Below are 15,372 nucleotides of genomic sequence, written 5' to 3'. Positions count from 1 at the left end.
CAATGTGTTCAAAATGTGTCACTGACAGCAAAGCAAACGCCACAGTTGAAAGTTTTACTTTTTGCTCTCAGTGAATGAAGTGAAACCAATTTAGATCTCAGGTTTAAGTTCTCTGATTTCAACGTGGAATCTCTTTATTCTCTTCCAAGCTTTTAAAAGTTATGTCCCGTAGTTCATTTTATCTGCCCTTTATTTCATGCTGTTTGCTCTCAGTTCTCAGTCTCTCTGCCTCATTTTCATTTCCAACCCTCAACTCTTTCCTTCCTTTAAAGCCTCATGGGCTTTATAGTGGCTGCTTCTCTTCCATCTGTTTCCCAATCAATTTGTTCTCATTTCCTGCCAATTGGTCCACCTCCATGGGCTAAGGCTCATTTAACAGGAAGCATCGCATGTTGAGATCATCAGCTGTAGTTATGGTGATCAGCCTGTGGACCTTTTGCCGTCAGGGAAGCTTGCCTGGATTTTAGCCATTTGTTTGAAGTTTTGAATGTAGCCCTTTACAAGACCACTGTATGTGTTCGTGTGAGGACATGACAGTGTTTAAGCAGATGGTTCACAATTTCACTCATTTTAACAGCGTGAAATTTTAATGAAGAAAACATTGTGCCTGTGGTCAGGCTGCTGTCAAGGTTTCTGTGGTTTGACATAGGAACCTTTTTTCTTGTTAGCCCGATTTAACAATCTGTTATTTGTTTGATGTGTCATGGAAAGACAACTGACAGAAGACTGCCAATCATATTTATGTTCAGCGTGTGTAAAACAAAACTTCCTCACAGTGCTGTGAATTTGACTCCCTATTAGTTTATTGCAGCTTTCTTAAACGCGGATATCTATTATCACTATCATGCATTTTTTTTAAAGACTGCCACAACGGCGCCTCTCTAATCTCTTTAGGCATTAATGTCTCACCCATACAGTATTACTGTTGGAGCTGCTGCTGTCCTTCACAAAGCCAATCTGGAATTCGTGTGCTTCTCTGAGCAGAGAAAACAGAAGGCTTACAAAAAAATCCTCATTGTCCTCACTGATATGTCAGAAAGATTTTCTTTTTCTTCCCCTCTCATAAATTTTAAAGCAAGCTTTAGCTCACAAAGTGGTGACTGAGTGTTGATCGGGAGAAGGCAGAGCAGCTCTGCTGGCCAGCCAGCTGCACACATATTAAACTTGTAACTATGAGTTTCAGAAGACACTGAGGAAAAGTGTGTGGAATGTGTGCAGTCTGCATAGTCCAGTTAAGGTCTTATTATTTTGGTTAAGCCGTTTTCAGCCGTCTTTGATGGCCTACAAATTAGTTTTCCAGTTCATATGCATAAACCAATTAACAGATGATCCGTGTCCACCTTTGTGGCATGACAGCTCTTTTAACTTAGGAGTATTGTCCTTGCAGTAGCTCATCTACCCCACATTTAAATCCCAGTGCATTTTAAATATTATAAAGTGCACTTTTTAGGAAGATAAACATCTATACTATGCTTATACTAGCACACACTATATACCATGTGTATGTTCTCTATCATCTTTATGGCAAGCTAAGACAACCTTAATGTAGTTTAATGACATTACCGCTGTATATAATACACAATACAGAGCTGTAGTGTCTGTCTGCTGCTCATGAAGTAGCCAGTCTTATCAGTGGGAGCAGATGGAGAGCGTCCAAGTGAGAGGCTCAGTCTGGCTCCATGTATGTCATAAGTAAGAGGATGACCTTGGCTGAATCTCAACTGCAGTTCAACCATAAGAAACAGACTGTTTCTTTCTGTCTTTCTGTGGATGTCTATGTTTCTGCCACTCTCACAGGCACATTCATACAAACTGCTTTGCTCCTACACATTCCCATATGCAGTGTTACAGCTGAAGACAATATATACTCTTCCATACATTTATAACACGATCACTGAGGCTCTTGCAGACCCTTGCATGCAGAAACTGAGTCATTTGTAGCATTTATCGCAGTAGAGTAAACATTTTTTTTTCTTTAGTGAAGTTTGAACCCTATTTTCTATCATGTCCCAGAAAAACTTGAGGCTCTTAAATTAACCCAACACTGACTATTTGACTTAAATATAAATCCTAAAACACATTAATCAAGGGCAGTTTTACTAGGGCCTGTGCAGTTGTTCTCACTTTTCTGCTCTCACAGTTTAGGATAAACATTCAGTGAAAAGTGATATGAATGGATTTTTGGCCAATAAAATTGAAGAGGGCTGCTTGTAGATTTATATTGGACCAAAGCTGGGTGAGATAAGAGGCTCAGTTTTGGAAAAAGAGAGATATGAGACTTTGAGGGGGGGGCTGCTACTATAGGTATTAACCTAACCCAACTACTGCATGTCTTTGTACTGTGGGAGGAAGTAACTGAAAAGAATGGTGGAGTTGAGTGAAATTCAGGACTTTCTTGCTGCGAGGCAACAGTGCCAAACACCGCCCCAAACACTTATCTGCTGGCTAAAATCACAGCTCTGATACTGTAGCATGGGCATATAGTACTGATACTATAGTACTCTAATACTTGGGAGATAAAAATGAATTGACATGTCTGGGTTTGTAATTACATTTTCTCACATAATTTTTTGGACAATATGTGGTGAACTTTTGATTGCTGACTGCTGCACATGTTTTCTTGCAACTGTTTAACGAAATGTACGTCAACTTTGTATTCTCAAGCTCATATATTTCTCGTGTTTGAATTGTGAACTAATGCTAAGTCGGTTACAATTTTTTTTAACCAGCTGGAGCAACACAACAAGACCAGAGAGCAGAGATCAGGAAAAATGTTGTCAGGTTTTTTTTATTCTATTTGGCGATTAATGCCTGCGCCTGGTGTATGAATGCTCAATCTCCAATACAATATGAGCTTCTTTTCAAAGGGCCCACAGTTGCATTTTGAACATGAACGATTCAGTTTCCTCCTTCAGAACAGTTTTAATTCAAACTATGAACTAAAACTTATATAATTACTTGACCTTATATCTGTTACTTTAAAGCAGTGCCCTTCACATGTACCGTATAAAACATCTCTGTAACAGAGTACTAATGAGCTATTGTACGTCGACATTCTCATATCTGGATAATTACCATTTCACATTATTGTGGGAAAAGCCCCCTCATTCATTGGGTATTTCTTATAAACTGAGACTCAGATCAAGTCTTGTTACAGATTTAAAGTGGAAACTTGAAAATGGTAATTGTCTCGTTCGGTCTCACTTGAGAACACCTCTGCAGACTCTGCTAAACTGTGAAGCAGATAGGCCAAGCACGGTCATTGGTATTAGGATGAAATACTCCATGTTGTTAAAATGTCTCATTTTAAATTCTACAAAACAGTTGTTCATTTGTATTTAAATTTGCCTGTTTTCACTTTAGTGCTCATGCAGCCACTGAAAATGTCAGTGTTACTAAAAAAAGAAGTCACTGTAGAGAGTCGTCCTTGCTTAGAAATGTCATGCAACTTCCCATTAGAAAGGAAATATTTCCTCGATTGACCTTTGAGGTGTAATTTGTATGTAACACGAAAATGAGACCGGTATGCTCATTTATTTCACAATGCTGGAGGTGTTTGTGAATTGTTTGAATATTAGTATCAAGCCCGTGCCTTGGCCTTCTTCCTCTCCGTAACCCTTTTTCATTTACTCATCCAAGCCAGCTATGACTTCCGTTTTTAATAAATGTTTTTTCAGTGTGGGAACCGCTCCATTACTTCTGATTATTTGTAATGGTAAGCTCATTCTTTTATAGTACATTCACTTGAAGACTGTTTTAATGAGCTCTCAGAAGGTCTGCTTCCTTAGCCTGTGGCTAGATCCAGTTATGTACAGCAAGCAACTCTACTAGACCAAGACTATATAAGGCATGAACACTTCCCTAGACATGAAGACATGCCATTCTTCCCTTTGACAGATATTATCCAGTGGGGAATGGTAGCCACACGATTTGAGTAGATCCTTGATTGTAACATATTGCATAAATAAAACATAAAGAAATATTTTAGCATTGCAGGGGATGTCAAGCTATTTTGGAGGGCAATATGAGCTATTTGGCTGCGTTATATGCTTAGTTACAGAATAAAGACATTTGGCTTTATTTTTAAAGCTGAAATGTTTAATTTCTGGAGACAAATACTGGTCATTTGTGACCGAACTGAAATTAATATTACAGACTATCCACCTGTTAATGATTGACCTTCAGATGAAATGCTACAAGACGTGCTATACGTGTTTCACTTCCTAATTTGGACACGTGTTTTTAACACATTATCTTGTTTCCTGTCCTTATTTCTGCCCCCTGCTCCCTGTCTGCCTTCCAGACGCCATGATCCGGCTGGAGGAGGATAATCGTGCAACCCCAGTACACAGCATGGACACCAAAAGGCACTCTGCTGAAAGGTGACCTCCAGGAATTTCACCTCCACAAATTATTTGGTGAGTTAAAAGTGAGAGAATCTCCTGTTGGCCCATGACACCATCTTCCCCCCGTGTTAGCTGACCTGCTGCTTAATGCAAAAGTTTGTTTTAGACATTTAAATGAAGTCCTCTAAAACAGAAGACATAAAAACATTGTACAGTTTTATATTTACTACCTTTTTAGGAAAAAAGCTCAGCATGGATTTATGTTTTTTTTGTTGGGTTTTTTTATAGCACCATAAAGCGCTGATTGAATGAGCTATGCTTAAAATTGTTCCTTTTGGTCTGCAAAAAAGGTTTAAGTGCAAAGAAAATGTCATTTCCCAATTAAAATTGTATATTTTTCTTTTATGACTAAATCTGTTTTTTCTTTTAGTATCATTTAGAAAAAGAGACACAATTCAGGTTGTATTAGTGTGTGTGAGCACTCCTCCTGCAGCTCTTTCCTCCCCCTCAGCGTTTTAAGTCCTTCTGAGCAAATGAGCATAGCCATATGGCTTATACTTATTCTTTTGGCAGCCCTCTACTCAACCCATTTCACCAGTGGTCTCACTTTCTGTGTGAACTTATTATACAGTTAGGTCTATAATTTGTTGAACAGAGACAGAATTTTTGTAGTTTTGCCTCTGTACACTAGTGTTTAGCCGTTAGCTTTAATTCAGGGGTTTTTACAAAAAAGACCTGCATTCACTGTTTATTCATTAGAGCCACTTCATGCATAGTCTCCTATTTTTAGAGGCTCAAAACTAACTAACTGTCACTATGCTTTGGGTCATTATTTGCACTGTGAAATGCTGTCTGATCAGTTTTGCAACATTTGTCTGAATCTGAGGAGAGAGTATAGCCCTCTACACTCCAAGATTCATCTTGCTGCTTCTATCAATAGTAACAGCATTAATAGACACTAGTGACCCGCTTCCACTGGCAGCCATACATGCCCATGCCATAACACTGCCTCGATTATGTTTGACAGATATTGTGGTATGCTTTGGATCACAAGCAGTTTGTGTCCTCCTCGATCTCTTCCCTTCATTCTGGTACAAGTTAATCTGCCCAGAGGTTTCTTTTCAGAAATGTCTTTCTTTTCCTTGAGTATAACCAGTGGTTTGCTGCTTGTTGTAAACTCTGTATTTACATTCACGAAGGTGCCTCTTTATTGCTCACTCTGACAAGGACGTTCCTACTTCCCCTGGAGTTCCCCTTCCCTTTGACTTGATTAGATGTTGTAAATTTGTTTTACTTAACCATAAAATAATTCTGTTATTTTCTACTGTGGTTGCCTTCTTTGGTTTTTTGGGCTTTTTGGTATTGCGGAGTTGGCCAGTGCGTTCATTCTTTTTAAGAATTTACCAAGTTATTGATTTGGCTATGCCTAAAATTTTTGGTATTTATCTGATTTGTTTAAATTTGTTGTCGTTTTTTTTCTTTCAGCCTAATGAAGGCCTTCCTCACTTGCACCAACATCTACTTGGGACTCATATTTAAAATTGTAGTGATAACTATAACATTGATTAATGGCCCAAGTACAGGGAGTGCAGAATTATTAGGCAAGTTGTATTTTTGAGGAATAATTTTATTATTGAACAACAACCATGTTCTCAATGAACCCAAAAAACTCATTAATATCAAAGCTGAATGTTTTTGGAAGTAGTTTTTAGTTTGTTTTTAGTTTTAGCTATTTTAGGGGGATATCTGTGTGTGCAGGTGACTATTACTGTGCATAATTATTAGGCAACTTAACAAAAAACAAATATATACCCATTTCATATTTATTTTTACCAGTGTAATATACCAATATAACATCACATGTAAAATACTGACATGTCTCGACATGTGCAAAAAAATGGTGTGGCGTGGTGTGGTAGATGAAAAACAATTATATACATATATATATATATACATATACACATATATATATATATATAAACATATATATATATATATACAGATATACAGATACATATACAAATATATATATATATATATAGATATACACATATATATATATATATATATAAATATACAAAAATATATATATATATATATACATATACACACACATATATATGTATATACATATATACACACATATATACGTATATACATATATACATATATACATATATACATATATACATATACATACATTGGGTGAAGGAGTCCTGTCTCAGTCAATTATAGATGATGTGAGAGGGCGGGTGTGTGTGTTTAGGGCACGGATGGCTTGGGGATAGAAGCTCCTCTTGAGTCTCTCTGTCCTTGCCCGGAAGATGCGGAACCTTCTACCAGATTGCAGAAGTTGGAACAGTTTGTTGCCAGGATGGGACGGGTCCTTCAGTATCTGCGCTGCTCTAGTCCGGCATCTCCTGGTGTAGGTGTCCTGAAGCGGGGGGAGAGCAATCCTGCAGCAGCGTTCTGCTGTACGGATCACTCTCTGGAGAGCTTTTTGGTCCTTCACACAGCTGTTCCCAAACCACGATGTCATGTTCTGTGTGAGGATGCTCTCCACAGCGCCTGTATAGAAAATCCTGAGGATCTTTGGAGAGACCCTGAACTTCCTCAGTTGTCGTAGGTGATACAGGCGCTGCCTAGCAAAATACCCATTTCAATTATTTATTTTTACCAGTGAAACCAATATAACATCTCCACATTCACAAATATACATTTCTGACATTCAAAAACAAAACAAAAACAAATCAGCGACCAATATAGCCACCTTTCTTTGCAAGGACACTCAAAAGCCTGCCATCCATGGATTCTGTCAGTGTTTTGATCTGTTCACCATCAACATTGCGTGCAGCAGCAACCACAGCCTCCCAGACACTGTTCAGAGAGGTGTACTGTTTTCTCTCCTTGTAAATCTCACATTTGATGATGGACCACAGGTTCTCAATGGGGTTCAGATCAGGTGAACAAGGAGGCCATGTCATTAGTTTTTCTTCTTTTATACCCTTTCTTGCCAGCCACGCTGTGGAGTACTTGGACGCGTGTGATGGAGCATTGTCCTGCATGAAAATCATGTTTTTCTTGAAGGATGCAGACTTCTTCCTGTACCACTGCTTGAAGAAGGTGTCTTCCAGAAACTGGCAGTAGGACTGGGAGTTGAGCTTGACTCCATCCTCAACCCGAAAAGGCCCCACAAGCTCATCTTTGATGATACCAGCCCAAACCAGTACTCCACCTCCACCTTGCTGGCGTCTGAGTCGGACTGGAGCTCTCTGCCCTTTACCAATCCAGCCACGGGCCCATCCATCTGGCCCATCAAGACTCACTCTCATTTCATCAGTCCATAAAACCTTAGAAAAACCAGTCTTGAGATATTTCTTGGCCCAGTCTTGACGTTTCAGCTTGTGTGTCTTGTTCAGTGGTGGTCGTCTTTCAGCCTTTCTTACCTTGGCCATGTCTCTGAGTATTGCACACCTTGTGCTTTTGGGCACTCCAGTGATGTTGCAGCTCTGAAATATGGCCAAACTGGTGGCAAGTGGCATCTTGGCAGCTGCACGCTTGACTTTTCTCAGTTCATGGGCAGTTATTTTGCGCCTTGGTTTTTCCACACGCTTCTTGCGACCCTGTTGACTATTTTGAATGAAACGCTTGATTGTTCGATGATCACGCTTCAGAAGCTTTGCAATTTTGAGACTGCTGCATCCCTCTGCAAGATATCTCACTATTTTTGACTTTTCTGAGCCTGTCAAGTCCTTCTTTTGACCCATTTTGCCAAAGGAAAGGACGTTGCCTAATAATTATGCACACCTGATATAGGGTGTTGATGTCATTAGACCACACCCCTTCTCATTACAGAGATGCACATCACCTAATATGCTTAATTGGTAGTAGGCTTTCGAGCCTATACAGCTTGGAGTAAGACAACATGCATGAAGAGGATGATGTGGACAAAATACTCATTTGCCTAATAATTCTGCACTCCCTGTACTTTTGCCATTCCTAAGACAGCTCAGTTTGAACATCTGAATGCTGGAAGGTTGCACTTCAATCACATCTTAGTGGTTTGATTTAAAACCCATGTGTGGTGGTGTACAGAGGCTCATAGCTGACTATGAGAATGTTACAGTACCATGCTGATGGTAGAATTTAGCTCAAAGCATCATTTCCACAAAGTACAGCTCCCCACATCTGCTACTTGAGTTCTTATTTTCTAGTTTATCAAAAGTGTCACCTCTTGTAGATTTTAGTTAAAAGAAATCATGTGTGCAGATGACTTCTCATGAGGTAAAGGGGTATAATGAAGTGGTAGGAGAACTCTTTCTTCCAGTCAATCAAAACAGCATGATCCGGTATTATCCTGCAAGCCTGCCTGGGAAGGCTCTGATTAGTCCTGCCTGAGGAGCTACATTAATATGAGTCTAATAGCCATGGATAAAACTGACTTTAATTCCTGAACAGTTAATAAAAATGCAATTAAAACACTTTGAATAAAAGCTGAAAGTCGTCACTTCGATCACATCTGGATTGTGTGCGATTTAAAGTCAACTGTTGTGGCGTACAAAGGCGGAACTACAAAAACTGAGCCTTTCCTGAGTAAATTATTATTCATGCACTCAGCTAATTCAATCTGAAAAGACCTGTGATTGGCTGAAGTCTCCTGTCACAGCCTAGACCTTCAAAAACCTGAAAGCAGATCCCATGTTCTTTCTCAGACCAACTGCATTGCAATACAATATAAGGTCATAATGAATTTTTAAATCCTAGTGACACCAAATTTTATTACCAACCAGTTACTAACAATCATGCAATTCATTAAAATATTTAAACTTACCAGCTTTGTTGCTAAATGTTTTCAGCTGCTCTATTAAAACACAGTTGGTGCTTGTTAATAGGATCAATATATTTTTGGTTTTGGCATTTTTGTGGGCTATTATAACAACTATGACAGGATGATTATTCAAAACTATTTGTCCAAATTTGAAAAAATATATCTAATCGTTGAAATCTCTGTAGACTACTAAATCTAAACTACCCATGTAAAAATGATGGTGAAGTGCGCTTGATCTTAATTTAGATGCACAATCAAGACACTTTGCTTTTGTGAAGGTCCATGTAGGGTAGCAGTCCTCAGTGGCAGTTGCTCAACATCTGTAAGTTATTATCTGCAAAAACAAAATATCAGCACACACAAGACAGTAAAAAATAATCAGCTGTAATAATAATGACATTTAGCAGATGACAACAACCACATTGCAAAAACACAAATGCTGCTACCAATACTTAGATGTACCATAATAAATGTGATGCTTAATAATGTGCAATGTGAATAGGCAGCATTGCTTGGGAAAAGCAGTATGCGTGTGATTTAATTGGATCAAGATTTGCTTTTAAAAAAAGAACCCCAAAAATGTTGTTAAAGGCAAAGTACAAGTGTCACAAAGAGGGCGACAGGCTGTCACTTGACAAATGAAATGAATATTTGTGTTGAAGTGGAGAGGCTGGTATTTCGGTTGTGTGGTCTCAAGTTACATTAGTGATAATTATTTCTGTTATTTATTCTTTGCTAATAGCAAACACTTCTGCAAAAAAAATGCTAAGGAAGTAGCATTTTAGGTAGGTCGCATTATAATAATAAGCTTGTTCGGTCTTCATGTTGAAGTATCAGTAGTGCGAGATATTGATCCCCAAGTTGCTCCTGGTGTGTGTGTGTGTCACAATAAAAAAGTGCTGTATAAAAGTGTAAACGGGGGTTGTAGTCGAAAGCCTATTGCTCAGAGTAAAAAACATGCTATATAAGTACCAGTTCCTTTATCATCAGTGTATTATTTTAACTATGTATGTGCTGCTTTATCTATTCACTGACTTCAAACTGGTGATAAAACCTTTGAATTACAGTAGCTTGTGACCTGACATTAGAAAAGATCTTGAGTAAGTCTTGTTGTTTTGTAAATAAAGACAAAAAATTAAAAAAGAATATGATAAAAAAAACTATAAAAGTAATGAAGTCCAACCCCTGAGTATAAATTACATAGGGATGATAGGTTGTGATAATATTATTTATTTGGTGTATAGTGCTGCAGAACTTTTTCTGATAAAATATAACCTCATCTTCTCCTGAAAAGTTTGCATCAAATGATGTAGCCTTGGGTGAGGTTGACTCTTAATGGAAATCTGGTCTCTCACTGAAGCAATGATTGATATCAGACTTGCATTCATTTGACAGTAGATACCTCAGGCTACAATCCATGCAATCGCTATAAGTGAAATAAACACACACAAAAAACACCCCAAAAAACATGAAAAATCAAGCAAACATTAAAAAAAAGCATTAATTGGCCAAAGGCAAGGCTCATTTATCACTAATGAAATGGTGCATGCATGCAGTGCAAATGCTATGAAGAGTTCAGTGGGTTTACAGTGGGTTTGTCACCAAGCAGCACATCTGTGAGGGTGGTTCCAACAGCAAATGTGGTTAAAAGCACTCAAGCACTGGATAGGATTCAGTCAGCGTGCATTTAATTTGGGTTTGGAGTAACAGGAGGCATGGACGTGGTTATACAAGAGATATGGACAAACACATTTGTGACTGTGTAGGAAGGCACAGATAAACCATTTCTGTCACCTCATTTCTTAGAATATCATTACCTGTCTAAAGTAATGTGTTTGTCTCAGTTTGTTTCATTTCATCCATCTCAGCCATTTGTCTCTTTGTTAGATTTTATTGGACATGCACAATCTATGGTGGCAGATTGTAATCACTATGGTTTAAAGTGCTTTGAGTTTTGTTTATCCAAAACTAGTAATTTAAAAGGTCACTGGGGGATTTAAAAAAAAAAAAAAGCTTCATTGAAATTCAAGAAAGCTTCAGATATGTACCCTATACTAACTGGTCACCTGACAAAATCAGTTTTCTAGCAAAAGAATTTACAAAAGTTGGATTGTTTCATTGTTTTTAACTTTATTCGCAGGCAATGTCCTTTGTCATAAGACCTGAGCAGTAATTATTGCTTCACCAATATGTGCTCTACAAGAAATCCTTAAGATAAATGACAGAACATATTAAATAATTAATTCGTAATAAATGAATTATTTGGTTATTTCTGTTTGTTGTATAGCATATCAATCAATTATCTTTACGAAAATGTACCATTGATTCCATTTTTGAAGCCACACTATATATATTTATTTCGTTTCTGGCGTAATCTATCCACCATGTGTTGTTGCATATCCTAACTTGATCTGGGGAACTGATGAAGCATTTGTGAGAACAAAAGGTGAATTATAGTTAGGGAAACCATTCCATTGGGACTTCATTAGCTAGTGGGCTCTGTACTACAAGACTTCAAACATTATAAAAACCTATTTGGTATTCAGCTGCAGTTCTCAGGGGCTCGTATTTGCAATTAAAGAATAATCTCTCACTAAGTTAAGAGTTAGGAAATCTCTAATAACACACACACACACACACACACACACACACACTTGTGCTAAGCTCTGTCCACACAAAGATTTGATGATACTTGGCGACAGTAGGATTAGGGCATTTTGAAACACTGTAGTGATTGTTGTTTTCACTTTGCTTGAAAACTCTTTATCTCTGGCAAATGAGGAGCCCATTTTTCCTTAACAGTGTATCCGTGTATATAAATGCAAATGATGCCATCCAAGTGGATGGAATTCAATTTAAATAATGATCCGATACATTTCAAAGCGCTGTTTTTGAAATTGGCTCTCTTGGGACCGGACAGCTTGGAAAGGACTTCGCCAGCCTTTTTGTCCCCAACACTGAAAGTCAAATACCAATCACATCACTTGAGAAACACAATAACTCTGCTAAATCATGTTGCAACAGAAGCATGGAAACTGCTTTTTTAATTTCTACTATTTACCTGTCACTTTGTATATATGCACTGGAATACTTACTCTGCATTTTTATGTTCAATTAAATTTTCAGTTGTATTTATACAACGCCAAATCACAACAACAGTCGTCTCAAGGCGCTTTATATTGCAAGGTAGACCCTACAATAATACATACAGAGAAAAACCCAACAATCATATGACCCCCCTATGAGCAAGCACTTTGGAAAAAGTGTGAAGGAAAAACTCAGTTTTAACAGGAAGAAACCTCCGGCAGAACCAGGCTCAGGGAAGGGCGGCTATCTGCGGTGACTGGTAGCGGAAAGCGAAGGAAGAGCCCGAGAGGTCTATTAACGCATAGTGAGTGAGAAAGGTAACTGAAAAAGATGTTATTATTAATTAATCAGAACGTATTAAACCAGACCACATTATAGTAAAAACAAGAAAGCAAACATAAAAACCCAACACATATTTGGGTTATATGTATTGTCTGCTTTAGAGGACACTGAGATGGAGTGTCCCTGTTGGTATGAGGTGAAGCCCCAGGGGACAGATTAAAGAAGCTGGCATGGTACATAAGCAAAGGCTTAGAGGTGCATGTTGAGCCTGAGTGCTGTATCATTCCCAGTTAAGTGTACTACAGCAGAGTGATTGGCTTCTTTTTTTTTGGATGCATGTGATGTTTTTTTTATCTCCTATTATGTTTATTTCCTAACCCTAACCCAGTAACTCATCCACTGAGGTTTTAGTCAATTATGGCACCTAGCATGATGCACGTAATGAGTCCTTTTTGGTTTCCAGCCATATTGCATAACCCTTTAGCCAAGTCCCATTCCTGCACTTTACCACTTCATTCACTGATTGCTTTGTCCAAATCCAGCTTTGGCTCCAATTACTGCCTCTTTCTGTCAATATGTTTGCCCCACAGAGATTTGTGATTTCAGTGTAGTGTTATTTTCTATTTCAAAAAGATCTCAAGTCTTATGCCTTCAATAATCTTGTAAACCTGTTTAGAAGCTGTTTGGCTGGTTATTATGATTTTCAGGCACTTTTTCCATTAGATAAAAAGATTTCATTATCACCTTCTTGTTACCCTAAGCCTTATATTACTTGTCTTACAGCTATACTCTCACTCAGTACATTTGATGGAGGTACAGTAGTGTGCAAAAAGGCTCGAGCCACCTCTAATTTCTTTGCCTTCTGGCTTCCAAATAGCCAGATATTCTTGTGTTTCTCTGACGGTCTTTCGAAGTTTCTCTTTAGACATCGGGTGCTTTTTCAGTTAATTTCTATTCAGTCCTTCTACGTGACTTTTTTCAGAAGAATGCTGTTTTTAACTGTTTTTGTTGACTTATCAGTGGTCATTAAGAACACACAACACCGTCCATTCGAGTATAAAAAAAGACACATAACTCAAGATATGGACCAGTGGTGAGTCTGCACGTAACATGCAGCATTTTTTACTGAGAGTATAAAATGTGTTCTAAAATTAAAAGATCATTCTCAAAGATGAAAATGGCATATTTCAGCATGGTGTATATTGGCAAGTGAAGAACAAAAGAAGAAGGACCAGGCCTAGAAACTAGAACTTTTAGTAGCAGGTGAACAGTATTTGAAAGTTATGTCCTTCATTAAAAAAATACAAAAGACCTGCCACAGGACCTAAGAGATCCATCTGAGCCCTCTATTGATCGATCAACTGTTAGCCAAAGCCTCCACGGAAATGGTCTCAGTGCAAGGATGACTGTCAAGAACTCTTTCTTCAGAAAGGGAAACTGAGAGAAAATGCCGAGGATGGCCAAATTACACAAGAAGTGGACTGGAAATCAGTGGCAATGGATCTTATAAAGTAATGAATCCAAATTAGAAATTTTTGTTCAAACCTTTGTATAGTGGAGGTGAGGAGAGAGATACAACAGTAAGTCTCTACAGCCATCTGTAAAACACAGTGGAAGCTCTGTAATGGTTTTGGCTGAATTTCAGCCAGTGGTATTGGGAATCATTTCAAGATACCAGGAATGATTAACACAGAAAAATACAGTCATATTTTAAACCAACGGGCAATACCATCTGGAAAGCATCTGATTGGCAACAGCTTCATTTATCAGCGTGACAATGATACTAAACACACTGTCATTGCAGTAAATCAAGACTGGATAAAAAACACACACACAATCAAACACTATTTGTCATGGACTGGCCTCCCAAGAGCCTGGACCTAAACGTTATCTAGGAAATTTAAGGATAATTTTGACTGAGAAAGGAAAAAAGGGCAGCCAACATCCAAAGAAGAGCGTCCTTCAAGTATGAAGTTTAATACAAAGTGTCACAGCTGTCCTCACAGTTTTCCTTTGCAATTCCCACCAGCTTTCTGTGAAAGTCTGAGCTATTTTATGTGCGTCTTTTACTTTTTGAAAAATGTTTCTTATCTCCTGTACTGACTAGACTAGAAAAGGAAACATACCAAAACGACACTTTTATCTGAACATGCCTGTGAAGGTTCTCAGTCATCCAGGTCATCGTAGTCAAAGGAGCTTGCAAAGAAAAGCGTCTGGACTTCTTTAAGTTGCTTGAAGACGTTTCACCTCTCATCCGAGAAGCTTCTTCAGTTCTAAGGTCAAATGGTGGAGAGTCCCAGATATAAACCTAGTGGGAGTATCCCCCCACAGAGGGACAAAAGGACCCCCTGATGATCCTCTAATCGCCTGAGCCAAGGTGTGAAACTGGGTGTGGGTCCCAATCAGCCAGAGTTTCGGGTGTGTTCATTGTGAAACCTGGCCCCACCTTATCATGCGAATTCCTGAGATCAGATGGCCCAGGATGTGAGTGGGCGTTAAGGCGTCTGGGAAGCGATCTCAAAACTGGATTATAGATGGCAGAGAGTTGGTGTTGTAAACCACCGCCTCTGTTCAAAGATGGTCGCTCACAGTGGACATAGATGGCTTCTTTCACTCCTCTTTCAAACCATCTGTCCTCTCTGTCCAAAATGTGAACATTGGCATCCTCGAAAGAGTGTCCTTTATCCTTAAGATGCAGATGGACTGCTGAGTCTTGTCCTGTGGAGGTGGCTCTTCTGTGTTGTGCCATGCGCTTGTGAAGTGGCTGTTTGGTCTCTCCAGTGTAGAGGTCTGGGCATTCCTCGCTGCACTGTACAGCATACACCACAT

General features: G+C 38.6%; 1 protein-coding gene across 1 annotated transcript in view; it reads left to right on the top strand.

The window, feature by feature from the left end:
• chrm3a (cholinergic receptor, muscarinic 3a) overlaps window positions 1-15,372 on the top strand; it is a 78,209-nt gene that overhangs the window by 20,538 nt on the left and 42,299 nt on the right. The window contains exon 2 of the mRNA XM_005914229.2: window positions 4,304-4,418. The gene's annotated coding sequence lies outside the window, so the exon portion shown is untranslated. The remainder of the gene's footprint in view (window positions 1-4,303; window positions 4,419-15,372) is intronic.

The sequence above is a fragment of the Haplochromis burtoni genome, unplaced genomic scaffold (genome assembly GCF_018398535.1).
Source record: "Haplochromis burtoni strain Fernald_Lab_line unplaced genomic scaffold, NCSU_Asbu1 Contig_7, whole genome shotgun sequence".
In the NCBI taxonomy this organism is placed as follows: domain Eukaryota; kingdom Metazoa; phylum Chordata; class Actinopteri; order Cichliformes; family Cichlidae; genus Haplochromis; species Haplochromis burtoni.
Note: the sequence above shows the minus strand (reverse complement) of the source record. Positions and strands in the feature narration are given on the sequence as shown.